Source organism: Podarcis raffonei, chromosome 4, assembly GCF_027172205.1.
Source record: "Podarcis raffonei isolate rPodRaf1 chromosome 4, rPodRaf1.pri, whole genome shotgun sequence".
Taxonomy (NCBI): Eukaryota; Metazoa; Chordata; class Lepidosauria; order Squamata; family Lacertidae; genus Podarcis; species Podarcis raffonei.
In genome coordinates, this window is record NC_070605.1 from 21,665,263 (window position 1) to 21,678,676 (window position 13,414).

A 13,414-nucleotide genomic window follows, 5' to 3' on the forward strand; every position below is an offset into this window, starting at 1 on the left:
CAGATACGGCTGTAACGTAGTGCCTGGCTATATACAATGGACTGTTTGGTATGTTTGGGATGGTAGCTAGAGGCATGTAGATATGTTTGTTGGTCAGTTGGTTTACGGTATAAGGTGGTGTCTATGCGCCCATCCTGTATTTTTATAGTAGTGTCCAAAAAATGTATTTCTTGCATAGATTGATTCATTGTTAGGTTGATTGTGGGGTGAAAATCATTGAATTTCTGGTGGAAGGTGTCCAGGGTCTGTTGACCATGTGTCCAGATGATAAAAATATCGTCAATGTATCGCAGAGAGGGTGGTAGATGCCAGTGTGACTGGGTTGGATCCTGAGACCCTTTCCTGAGCTATTACAAATTTAAAGCCTGCTAATGCATAACAATATATATGCAGAATTCATCATGCGAAAGGCTGGGCTGGATGAATCCCAAACCGGAATTAAGATTGCTGGAAGAAATATCAACAACCTCAGATATGCAGCTGACACAACATTGATGGCAGAAAGTGAGGAGGAATTAAAGAACCTTTTAATGAGGGTGAAAGAGGAGAGCGCAAAATATGGTTTGAAGCTCAACATCAAAAAAACAAAGATCATGGCCACTGGGCCCATCACCTCCTGGCAAATAGAAGGGGAAGAAATGGAGGCAGTGAGAGATTTTACTTTCTTGGGCTCCATGATCACTGCAGATGGTGACAGCAGTCACGAAATTAAAAGACGCCTGCTTCTTGGGAGAAGAGCAATGACAAACCTAGACAGCATCTTAAAAAGCAGAGACATCACCTTGCCAACAAAGGTCCGTATAGTTAATGCTATGGTTTTCCCACTAGTGATGTATGGAAGTGAGAGCTGGATCATAAAGACGGCTGATGGCTGAAGAATTGATGCTTTTGAATTATGGTGCTGGGGGAGACTCTTGAGAGTCTCATGGACTGCAAGAAGATCAAACCTATCCATTCTGAAGGAAATCAGCCCTGAGTGCTCACTGGAAGGACAGATCCTGAAGCTGAGACTCCAATACTTTGACCACCTCATGAGAAGAGAAGACTCCCTGGAAAAGACCCTGATGTTGGGAAAGATGGAGGGCACAAGGAGAAGGGGACGACAGAGGACGAGATGGTTGGATAGTGTTCTCGAAGCTAGCAGCATGAGTTTGACCAAACTGGGAGGCAGTGGAAGACAGGAGTGCCTGGCGTGCTCTGGTCCATGGGGTCACGAAGAGTCGGACATGACTAAACGACTAAACAACAACAACAAAATGCATAACAGCATGGGCTGATTTTGTGATTGCGCTATGGGAAAGTTTCTGAGATATCATGTGCTTGTGTGTGTGCTTCAAGTTATTTTGTGTTGGCTATTTTCTTTTACAAAACTGTGCTCCTTTTGAGGAAGAGCAATGCAAAAGTGAAATTAATAAATAAACTAAATGCAAAAACCTGTAAAAATGTTGTTTTGACTATAAGTCAGAAGATGAAGCAAATTTAAAGCTTCTTCCCATAGTACTTTGAATGTTTGTGTGTGGCCTTTTTTGCATACAAAACTTCCAATGCAGTGAAAATAGTCACTTCTGTTCAATGATGTTCTTTTGAAAATTAACATTTCCTATCAAAAGCTAAACCTGTTGGTCTGTGTATATTACATCAAGATTGTTTTTATTACTTCCGGACTTTGTCCATTATTCCCCATTTAGTCACTGAGTATTTTGCTGCCCGCTATACATCCAGACTGTTGACAAAACCATAGTCAGACAGGAAACAGTAGTGGTTAAACTTCAACCAACTTTTTGGATAATAACAGCTTTATATCAAGTCGTGCCAAAAGAGCAAAAACAATGGAAGGGGAATAGAATTAATCAACGGGCTAATCTTCTAGTTTTGTTCAGTATTACGTATAGCAGTTATACAGGGAAATCACCAATCAAATCATGAATTTCCCCTCCATGTGTTTTCATAGGGAAGGAATTTGGACAATATAGGAGATTTACAGATTGGTTGTGTGCTCACTCCCTCTTTTATCACTCCACATTTGCTTGAGTCATAGGTGTTTATATTTATTCATTACACTATATTAACCTTTGGTAGGGTCCGCCTTAGCATAAGCTAATGGGAAGCAGTTGTATCAGGCTTCAGGTTTCAGAAGGAGTGTCATTTCCCTGTCTCCGATCGCAATCTCTGTGTGGGTTTTGTACTGCATTTTTGGGGTATTGCTGTGGAATTGTTTCTGTAAGTGCAGTCAGGCAACCTGCTCAAGGCAGTCCCCATGAATCATAGAATTGTAGCGTTGGAAGCGACAATGAGGGGCATCTAGCCCTCTGCAATGCAGGAATCTTTTGCCCAACATGGGACTTGAACCCCCAACCCTAAGATTAAGAGCCTCAGGGTTATCCCAGTTTGTTTAAACATTGCCAAAGAGCAAGTCTGCATGCAAATAAACAACTGGGACACGGCACCATTTTCAGGGCCGGCCGGCCCATGAGGCAGCAACCACCTCAGGTGCAGAACCCCAAGTGGGTGTCCCAGCCTGCCACTGTCAGAGAAGAAGAAGAAGAAGAAGAAGAGTTTGGATTTGATATCCTGCTTTATCACTCCCCTTAAGGAGTCTCAAAGCGGCTAAAATTCTCCTTTCCCTTCCTCCCCCACAACAAACACTCTGTGAGGTGAGTGGGGCTGAGAGACTTCAGAGAAGTGTGACTAGCCCAAGGTCACCCAGCAGCTGCATGTGGAGGAGCGGGGAAGTGAACCTGGTTCACCAGATTACGAGTCTACCGCTCTTAACCACTACACCACACTGGCTCTCCTGTGAGATCTCACCAAAATCTCATGAAAGCTTGTGTGCTCCAGGAGGCCTCCTAAGAGCTTCATGAGCTCTTGCAAGATCTCTCTGGAACTCGCTGCCACCGTTGCTGCTTTGTGGGTGCCACCATATGCCCCAGGTAAGGAAGGCTTTGGTGGTGGGGCGGTGGCATCAGGGTAGAACCTTTCTGCTTTGCCTCAGGTGGCAAAATAAGAAACATTGCTCCTGACCATTTGGACCACTGTGCTGTATATCTGCAAAGCAATTCTTCATCCATTTTCATGTACTTTTGGTGCAAGTAGTCCCGCAACAATTGCATACCAAGATGGCCCATATCGCTCATTTACCTAAGCTAGGGTGGCCATGTGTCCTGCTTTACAGAGGACAGTCTTCCCACCAATTTAAGTCCAGTATAACGTTAAAGTTCTCCAAGAAGGATTAGACAAATTTGTGGGAAAGGCCATCAGTGGCTACCGCCTCTCCTGGTATGCCCCGCAGAGGACCTTAAGGTCCATGAATAATCATAGTTTAGAGGTCCTGGGCCCTAAGGAAGTCAGATTATCCTCCACCAGAGCCAGGGACTTTTCAGTGATGGCTCTGACCTGGTGGAATGTTCTGTCCCATGAGACCAGAGCCCTGCAGGATTTAACTTCCTTCCACAGGGCCTAGAAGACAGAGCTATTCTGCCTGGCTTTCAATTCAAACTTAGCCTGATCTTTTATTCCCCTTCCTTCCCTCCCTCTCCCCTTTTTATGAAGATTACTCGCTCTGGGATCCCACAGCTAATTCTCCCCTGGTCTCCTCACTGGCCCAAATAGGACTAATTTAGCCAGCTAGCCCTGGTGATCATCTAATGTTTATTGGATGGATTTCCCCCCCTAAATTGATGTTTGAATTCTGAATTTATTGTTATTCACGTTTTATACTGTATTTTATGCTGTTTTTTGTTGCATCAATTAAGTGTTTTAAATTTGTTGTTAGCCGCCCTGAGCCCAGTTTTCTGAACCAGGAAGGGCGGGGTATAAATAATAATAATAATAATAATAATTATTATTATTATTATTATTATTACTAGCCATGATGACTCTACCTTCACAGGAGGAGACAGCAATGCTTCTGAATAGGTAAAGGTAAAGGATGCCAGGACGGTTAAGTCCAGTCAAAGGCGACTATGGGGTTGCAGCGCTCATCTCGCTTTCAGGCCAAGGGAGCCGGTGTTTGTCCACAGACAGCTTTCTGGGTCATGTGACCAGCATGACTAAACCACTTCTGGTGCAACAGGACACCATGACAGAAACCAGAGTGCACAGAAACACTGTTTACCTGCCCGCCGCAGAGGTACCTATTTATCTACTTGCACTGGCATGCTTTCAAATGGCTAGGTTGGCAGGAGCAGGGACCGAGCAATGGGAGCTCGGATTTGAACCGCCGATCGGCAAGCCCAAGAGTCTCCGTGGTTTAGACCACAGCGCCACCAACATCCCGCTTCTGAATACCAGTTGTTGAAAACCAGGGGAAGAGAGGGTGCCCTTGTGCTCATGTTCTGCTTCTTGGTTTCCCACAGGCAGCTGGTTGACCACTTCTTGCGTTCCCTACTATGATGAGATCTATTGCATTTCCATTTAATTTGTAGTCATTATTTCTAAACTTGCATTTATACATATAAGTTATCATATGAAATTTTAATGCAGTTCGTCTTCTTCTTTTTAGTGATGTGTTAAGTGAATAGGCTAGCCTAACCTAAGGCTGTTTTGGGGTCAACCCACATAGCAATGCTTTTTTTGGATCATGTCTGTTGGAACTCAGAGATGGAGCTTCAGTACGCATTAAGTATATTTCTTGTCCGTATACTACACACTGGGTCTCTCTAAACCTGTTAACATTACCCTGGGTGAAAAAGAAAGCCACACATCTTACATTACGAAAAACTGGAAGTTCCCAAAATCTGGGTAAGCAAAATATTGATGCAGCTGTAGTATTTGGAACATGTATGCGGTCAGCTGGATTGATGGGAAATATCTGAGAGAAGGGGGAAGAGAGCATTTTTCCGGAGGGAAGACAAATCACTGGGCACTACTTAATGTTTTGTCCCCAAAAGAGGTCCATGAGAGGATGGTGGAAAGGAGGGAAATCCTAAGCTGCTGCATTAGTGCTAGTTATTAAAAGGAAAAAGTCAGATCCAAAAAGTAATTACAAAATTCCCACAAGGAACTATCACCTGTACCACATTTGAGTTGATTGAAACTGGCATTTAGAAATTATGTATTGATGAACAGTTGGAGGAGTTGGCTATGATTAGCCTGGAAAAGAGGAGACTGGGAGGAGATAGGAGAGCCATCTTCAGATATCTCAAGGGCTATCCCATGAAAGAGGGAGCAAGCTTGTTTTCCCCTCCTCTGGAGGGGTAGGACTCACACCAATGGCTCCAAGTTACAAGAAGGGTGATGCCAGCTAAACATCAGGAAGAATGTTTTGACAGTAAGAGCTGTCCAACAGTGGAATGGACTTCCTCAGTAGGTTGTAGAACTTGAATTCATGGGTCCAAGGTACAAGAAAGGAGATTCTGACTAAATATTATGAAGAACATTCTGACGTGAAGAGCTGTGCAACAGTAAAACAGTCTCGCTTGTGGACTTCCTTGGAGGTTTTCAAGCAAAGGTTGGGTGGCCATCTGTCATGGATGCTTTAGCTGAGATTCCTGCATTGCAGGGGGTTGGACTGGATGACCCCCAAGGTCCCTTCCAAGTCTACAATTCCATGATTCTATGCAGGTTATAAGAGGGGAACCATTGCTGGTATCAGGTTGGAGAAAATACAATGGAAGACACCTTCTTTGTATATGTCTAGGCCAGGGGTCAGCAACCTTTTTCAGCTGTGGGCTGGTCCACCGTCCCTCAGACCATGAGGTGGGCCAGACTATATTTTTTTTTGGGTGGGGGGGGAATGAACAAATTCCTATGCCCCACAAATAACCCAGAGATGCATTTTAAATAAAAGCACACATTCTACTCATGTAAAAACACGCTGATTCCCGGACCATCCGCAGGCCGGCTTGAGAAGACGATTGGGACGCATCTGGCCCCCGGGACTTAGGTTAGTGTCCTGGGTAGGCCCTGGGGTAGTGTCCCTGCAGCTGCTCTAAGAACTTCTGAAAATGACTGTCTTGCTGAGAGAGAGAAAAAGCAGAGTTGATACTTCAAAGCAGATGGTCATGATGCAAAGTTGGAAGAAAGGAAGAAGACTGGTTAGCCTTAGGTTAAAGAAGTCTGGGACAGATATGTATTGCCAAAGATCCAGGGAGAGATCTGAGCTCCACATTAGCCGCACAATCATGAGTAACATGGTGCTGTGCTGCAATGGTGTGAATATGATGCACTGTCATGGCAGAGAAACCACATTTGGGTGGCTTGTTATATTCTGGTTTTGAAAGCGCTTATGGCAAAATGGTCATTTCGTTTTACTGCAGTTCACACATGACTGCAGATTAAAGAAACCACATCCTTTAATCTTCCAGTTATTTGGGATAGAGGAGAAATCCGGTTCAGTTCCCATTTTAATGTGAAACGGCCTTATGCACAGTTCCTGAAACAAGGTGTGAGCCGAAACACAGCTATCCTTTGAAATTCACCCTTTGAATTTTGGGGTGCAGTTCTCCAAGCAAATAAGAGGCACAAAATGCATACATTAAGGTATTATATTAGGGGAGATTGCTTGCAAAAATGTGCATGTTAGGGGGAATTGCATTTTTAAAAGAGTATAAGGAGAAATATCCACTAAAATGCTGCTGAATTTTAATATGGAGTTTTTAAAAAATAGTGCAAGTTGATGCGGAAATGTAGGTTGGAAAAATGAAAAACTGAGAGAAACTTGGCATGACTGCCATTCACAAAGCACAAGGGAAATGTTTTGATGCCCTTTATAATACTAGAACAAAGCTGAATTCGAGACAGATTTCAGGTTAGGATAAATCTCTGTACGTCTTAGCTTTTTGACTCATTTGTTGCTATTTCTTGACAGAACATATATGCCAAGAAAGACATATTAGGATTACGACCATCTTTATGTGATTTATTGCTATGCAGTATGGTACAACAAATCCTTTACTGTTTAGGAGGCGAATGGATTTGCCTTGCCCCATCCAGGTGTATGGTTGAGTGATGAGATAGCAAAGAGGACAGTTCGAATCTGGGTTTAGGACAGATGATGAACTTCTTAGAGTGCTTTGTGAAACTATTTTTTACAATAAACGATTCCCATTTGTGTGGGCAACTCATAACCTGGTGAGAGAAAAGGCCTGAAATTGAGTAGTTAAATCTCCCTAAGTCAAAGTAGACATGACGTTTAAAAATGTCACAAAAACTACATGCACCTAAGGTAAGATATTTTCCTTGAAGTTTGGTCTTGCAAAAGTATCTTGCTGTAGTGTCAGCAACTGGTTTGAACAATAATCTCTTAACCACAGGCATGGGTTTTTTTTTTTTTGTTAAACAATGTGATATAATGCCTAGACATGGAAAAAGAATGTGCTGTTTGCTTGCAGATAAGAGATGAATCAAGCTACATGTCTTATATAAAATTGTCCATACAATTTGATCAACCACAAGCACTTCCCAAACATGCAGCGTTAGATCTCCATGATCTATTGCAGGGGTCAGCAAACTTTTTCAGCAGGGGGCTGGTCCACTGTCCCTCAGACCTTGTGGGGGGCCGGAGTATATTTTGAAGGGGGGAAATGAACAAATTCCTATGCCGCACAAATAACCCAAAGATGCTTTTTAAATAAAAGGACACATTCTACTCATGTAAAAACATGCTGATTCCTGGACCATCCACAGGCCGGATTTAGAAGGCAATTGGGCCAGATCCGGCCCCTGGACCTTAGTTTGCCTACCCATGATCTATTGCATAAGCCTAACCCAAACACCAGGGATGGCCCAAAACATTTTGGCACCTAAAGTGGACATCAAAATGGCATCCCCCTTCCTACCAGGGAAGAAGGGGCAAAGGAAGATCGACATTAGGAACAAGGGGGGGAAGAAATATGGACATCAGGATCTGCTGCCCTGGTGGATTCTGCCGCCTGAGGCAGCCACCTCACCTTGCCTCTTGGCTGGACTGGTCCTGCCAAACACTCTGTTCATCCAAAGGCTCTAATCTGGATTCTCCCCCCCCCAAAAAAAGAAATCAGGTGACTGGAGAGAGGTCCCTTTCAGCCACAGCATCCCATTTATGGATTGCCCACCCCAGAGATGCTCACCTGGCACCAATTCTGATGTCACCCTAAAGTTAAGGTAAAGGGACCCCTGACCATTAGGTCCAGTTGTGGCCGACTCTGGGGTTGTGGCGCTCATTTCGCTTTATTGGCCGAGGGAGCCGGCGTACAGCTTCCGGGTCATGTGGCCAGCATGACTAAGCCGCTTCTGGCGAACCAGAGCAGCACATGGAAACACCGTTTACCTTCCTGCCGCAGCGGTACCTATTTATCTACTTGCACTTTGGCATGCTTTCGAACTGCTAGGTTGGCAGGAGCAGGGACCGAGCAACGGGAGCTCACCCCGTCACAGGGGTTCAAACCACTGACCTGCTGATCGGCAAGTCCTAGGCTCTGGGATTTAACCCACTGCACCACCCATGTCCCCTGATGTCACCCTAGTGCAAGGTAAAGAGGAGCTTGTATCTCACCCGACATCCAGCATGTTATGCCAATTGGTTTTAACACTGCTTTCAATTTAACATTGTATTTTTGTGCTTTTGCTTTTGCACTGCTGTCAGCGCTGCCCAAGGTCCCAGCTCACATAAGACCAACGCTGCTTCTTTCTCTAGTATAAAAGTCTTTATTGAAGTTCAGTTTCACTTCCACACGCGCAACGTGCAACGCTACGTCTGTACCTTAGACCGTCGAAGCTCCATCTGAATCTCCTCCCCCCTGACACCAGTTTAAGATTCTAGCCTTACTCCACCTCTTCCTCTGTTCCTTCCTTCTCTGGGTCCGCCTGCTAGTCGGAGTCTCAGCCTTCCTAGACTCCTCTGACGCTGAGTCCCCTGACTCTTCCCCCTCCCTCCTTCGGGCTTTTGGACCTGGCTCCCAATCCGGGTTTTCTGCTGTCCCGCGCTCCTCCACATTTGAACTTGGCGCGCGCGCGCAGCCTCCCACTTTCCTTCTGACCGTTATACTTGTGTCACTGCTCCCTCTTTCGGGGAGGCTAGCTGGACCTGACCTTCCCTCCGTTTCCCCACTTCCCGATGGGGCGTGGTTATCCCTGACTCATCTTCTCTCCCCGCTGGAGGAGAGGCTGGTCCTGACTCATGTGACTCTTCCCCCCCACTGTGCTCTGGTGGGGGAACTGGTCCTGATCCTCCGCTACTCCTTTGGGAGTCCCCTCTGGTTCCTTGTTTATGGAGCGTCCCCCCTGGGACTCCCCTCGCCCTTACCATAGGCGTCCCCTTCTGGGAATCTTCTGATTCGCTGGAGAAGCTCATGGAATCTCTCGGGTCACTGTCATATTCCCCTACGCTCCCCTCGGATTCCTCTTCTCCGCTCTCTATTTGCTCTCTCCCCTGTGCTTCTGCTCCTGAGCCTCTGACAACTGCTTTCTGTTTTAAATCATTGTTTTGTTTTATTTCAACTCTATATGCCACCCTAATAGTTTTTTTTTTCCTAAATCATGTTGTAAAAATCTTTCAAACAAATTAAAATATGATTTCCTTCCCAAAGAAACTGCTACCGAGACCTAAAACCAAAGCTTTGTGAGGTACCCAGTTCAGCACCACGGCCATTATTTTGTTTTCACTTATGCTGACCTGGCGTTCATTACATCTAAACTCTTGCGAACTGATAAGGCAGTACTACAAGGAAACCTGAGTCATGTAAGATCTTGAATCAAGTCAGACCATGCTCGGCTAGTCTTGTCAAACAACAGGAAGTCCAATGGAACCTGAAACTCCCTCTCCTAATATTCCCCTGAGGGGGAAAAGAAGTGTGCGAGATACCTCTCCCACGTGGTCATTTATCTGTGATTCACCACTGGGCTTTCCACAGCTAAAAATAACTCACCGATGGCACCAAAACCAAAACTTTTGAACTGAACCAAAACTACCCTGTACCACCCCCGCCCCAACCTGGTGTGTTGGGAGAGTAGCCATTTAATGCTGCCCCATTGCACTAAGCTGACCCATCTCAAAATAGATGCAAACATTTTGTCATAAAAAAAAGATTTATGATTTTCAAGTTTATACATTTCAATAATTTTACAGTCATTTTAACAGTTCGAAACTTGACTTCCTTCCCCCTCTTTCTGCAGTTCCTTAAATTTATTTTAAACATCTTCTGCATATCTAAATCAACTTAATTTATTCATTTATTCATCTACTTTAAATATATATACTCTTACGTAATTGCTGGTTATTACAATAATCCAGCCAATATTCTTATCTGTTTACAATTTATCTGTAATGACCGCTCCCCGCTTAAAACGGGGGGCGCCCTTTGCGTGGACGCGTGCAGCCCTAGATCTGGAGCGGCCCATCAGCATAGGCTTGGCTTTGCCTTCCCTCAGGTGGGATACCTGGAGGTCCCCGCCTACCTCAGTGAGTTGCCCAATCCCACCTGGGGGAAGCGTTGCCAAGGAGATCAGGCCAGGTGGGGGAGGGATTACCTGCCCACACAATAGAGGGAGGATCTTACCTGGGAATCCTCACTTGGCTCCAGAGCTTCTCCCACCCTACCCACCCTCAGTTAATGTCTTATTTTGCAGGTTAACTTTTCTTCATAGATTTTGCAGGTTAACTTTTCTTCACAGGTATGCGGGCGCTGCTACGATAAGGTCGCTGTTAAAGGGCCGGAATTTCCCTGCATTGGCAGGTTTCGGCTTTCCTGTAGCAAAACGTCACAACTTTGGCGGTATCAGGCCTTGGGCGGAATCCTTTAGTCCATCTTCCTCTTTGCGGCGGCGATACCAGGGTTCCCCGTTAAAGGGGTTTCTGAAGGGAGGCTTTGACCGTACGCCGAAAGGTCGTCATTGCTCTCCCCTGCGGCGGAGTAACGGGTGGCGGCTATCTCTGCTGGGGACTGGGGAGGGAGGATGCCCAATGCCTGAGCCAAGGTCTACCCACATTTGAAATTTAATAAAGTTGTGGCCAATTTAATCCCATAGCACGTTGTCTTGAGTCGTTATTCCACATGACGGGGGGGGGGACCGCTCGGGATCTGGGGACTCCGCCTGACCATGCAAATATTCAGTAAACCATTTCCATTCTTTTATAAAAAGTTTGTTATCTTGATGTCTTATTTTTCCTCTAAGTTTCGCCATTTCTGCATATTCTATAAGTTTTTGTATCCATTCTTCCTTTGCTGGGACTTCTTTCCATTTTTGGGCAAGCAACTTTCTTGCCACTGTAGTTGCATACATGAATAAGTTTCTATACAATTTAGGAAGTTCTGTCCCTGTAATTCCCAAAAGAAAAGCTTCTGTTTTTTTGTTTTTTTTACAAACTTTATTTTAAACATCCTTTTCAATTCATTATATATCATTTCCCAGTAAGCTTTATTCTTACTACAAGACCACCACATATGATAAAAAGAACCTTCTTTCTCTTTACATTTCCAACACTTACTTGATTTAGATTTATACATTTTTGCCAAATTGCTTGGTGTTAGATACCATTGATATATCATTTTCATATAATTTTTCTTAGTCCATAACATGCTGTAAAATTTGAATACATTATTCCACAATCATTCCCAAGCTTCCATGTCGTTATTATGACCAATATCTATTGCCCAATGTATCATTGAGGATTTTACTTGTTCATCCTTTGTCTCCCATTCCAATAATATTTTATACATTTTAGCCAACACTTCTACATTAAATTCCAACAGATCTTTCTCCAGTTGTGATATTTGTTCCCCAAACTTATGGAGGCAAACATTTTGTCACAGCTGGCCCTACCATTAGACAGAGGGAGGCAGCTGCTTCAGGTGGCAAATTATGATGGCTGATGGGTTGTGGAAATGGCCTCAGCCCTCCAGCCATTCTTGCTGTTGAAAGACTATAGTGTGTGTACCTCCCTAAGGTAGTTTTCTGCAGACCACTGACAGTGGCAGACTTGGGGCTTTCAAATTTCAGGGGCACCCTGTGTGATGCTAAAATTCTTATTTGGGGGGGTGCCTCTCTCGCTCCATTCTACCTCATTATTGTGTCGCCCTCTGCAGCACCAGCGTCCAGTGTGGCTGAACCATTCACACTACCCTGAAGTTGCCTCTGTGACTGAGCCCAGTGAACCAATGAACTATTAAGGCAGCTTCCTCTTGGCGTCATCAAGCAAGCCAAGCAGCTCTAATCAATCTCATCTTAAAGGTAAAGGTAAAGGGACCCCTGACTGTTAGGTCCAGTCATGGACCACTCTGGGGTTGCGGCACTCATCTCACTTTACTAGCCGAGGGAGCTGGCGTACAGCTTCCGGTTCATGTGGCCAGCATGACTAAGCCACTTCTGGCAAACCAGAGCAGCGTACAGAAACGCTGTTTACCTTCCCACCGGAGCGGTACCTATTTATCTACTTGCACTTTGACGTGCTTTCGAACTGCTAGGTTGGCAGGAGCAGGGACCGAGCAACGGGAGCTCACCCCGTTGCAGGGATTCAAACCGCGACCTTCTGATTGGCAAGCCCTAGGCTCTGTGGTTTAACCCACAGCGCCACCTACGTCCCATAATCTCGTCTTAATAAGATGCCCACAAATCTCTCTATCCCATCGATCAGAATCATTGCTTCAGGGGTCAAGTCTGGCTTCAGGGATCACCAGCCAGCCATCTCTGGTCTGTGGCAAGCGTAGCTGATAAAAATCACTGCTTCCCAGCAGAGATGGCCTATGTAGGTCACACACCATCACCTATGTCGAGAAGGCTAGGATGGTCAAGGAATAAGGTCATGCTCTGAGCAAGAGCTGAATGCCAAGCCTCAGCTGTTTTCGTTTCTTCCTGAAAGGCTGCTTTGTGGGGCAATGGCTTGTCTACTGTTACACCACAGCCTTTAAATAGAATGCGTACCTGTCTCCTTATTGCCTCTGCTGCTATTTATGCTGGGCTCTTCTTACCACTCATACTGGTAGGAGAGGACAACTCTGGAATGTTTAAATTCCAATGAATAAATAAAATTGCAAAATGTGCAAAATCTGAAGGATAAATACATTCCAATCCACTCATTAGTCTGGGAGGGATGAGTCAGGTCAGTTCCCCTCTCAATTTACAAATTCCTCAAGTATCCCTGGTGCAGGGTTCAAAATTAGCAGGGAATCAGACACATTTTGCCCCTAAAGATTCTCCATTTGCAAGCACCTGCAAAAGTCTGGGTGCCATTTTTCTGTGCCTGGCTGACACTGAAGGATTACTGAAATGTATGTGCTTTGAAGCCTCAGAGAATATCTTAAGGACAGACGACATGTTAAGGAGTTCAACAATAAAGAGTGTTTTGAAAACTGATGTATGGTACCAAGATTTTTATTGTCAACACCAAATTAAACTTGTATTAACAATTTCTGCTTAAAAAAATGTGATATTAACTATGTGTGATTTATGTGATATGCATATTAATTCATGCATATCAAAATAATAAATAAAAAGTGTC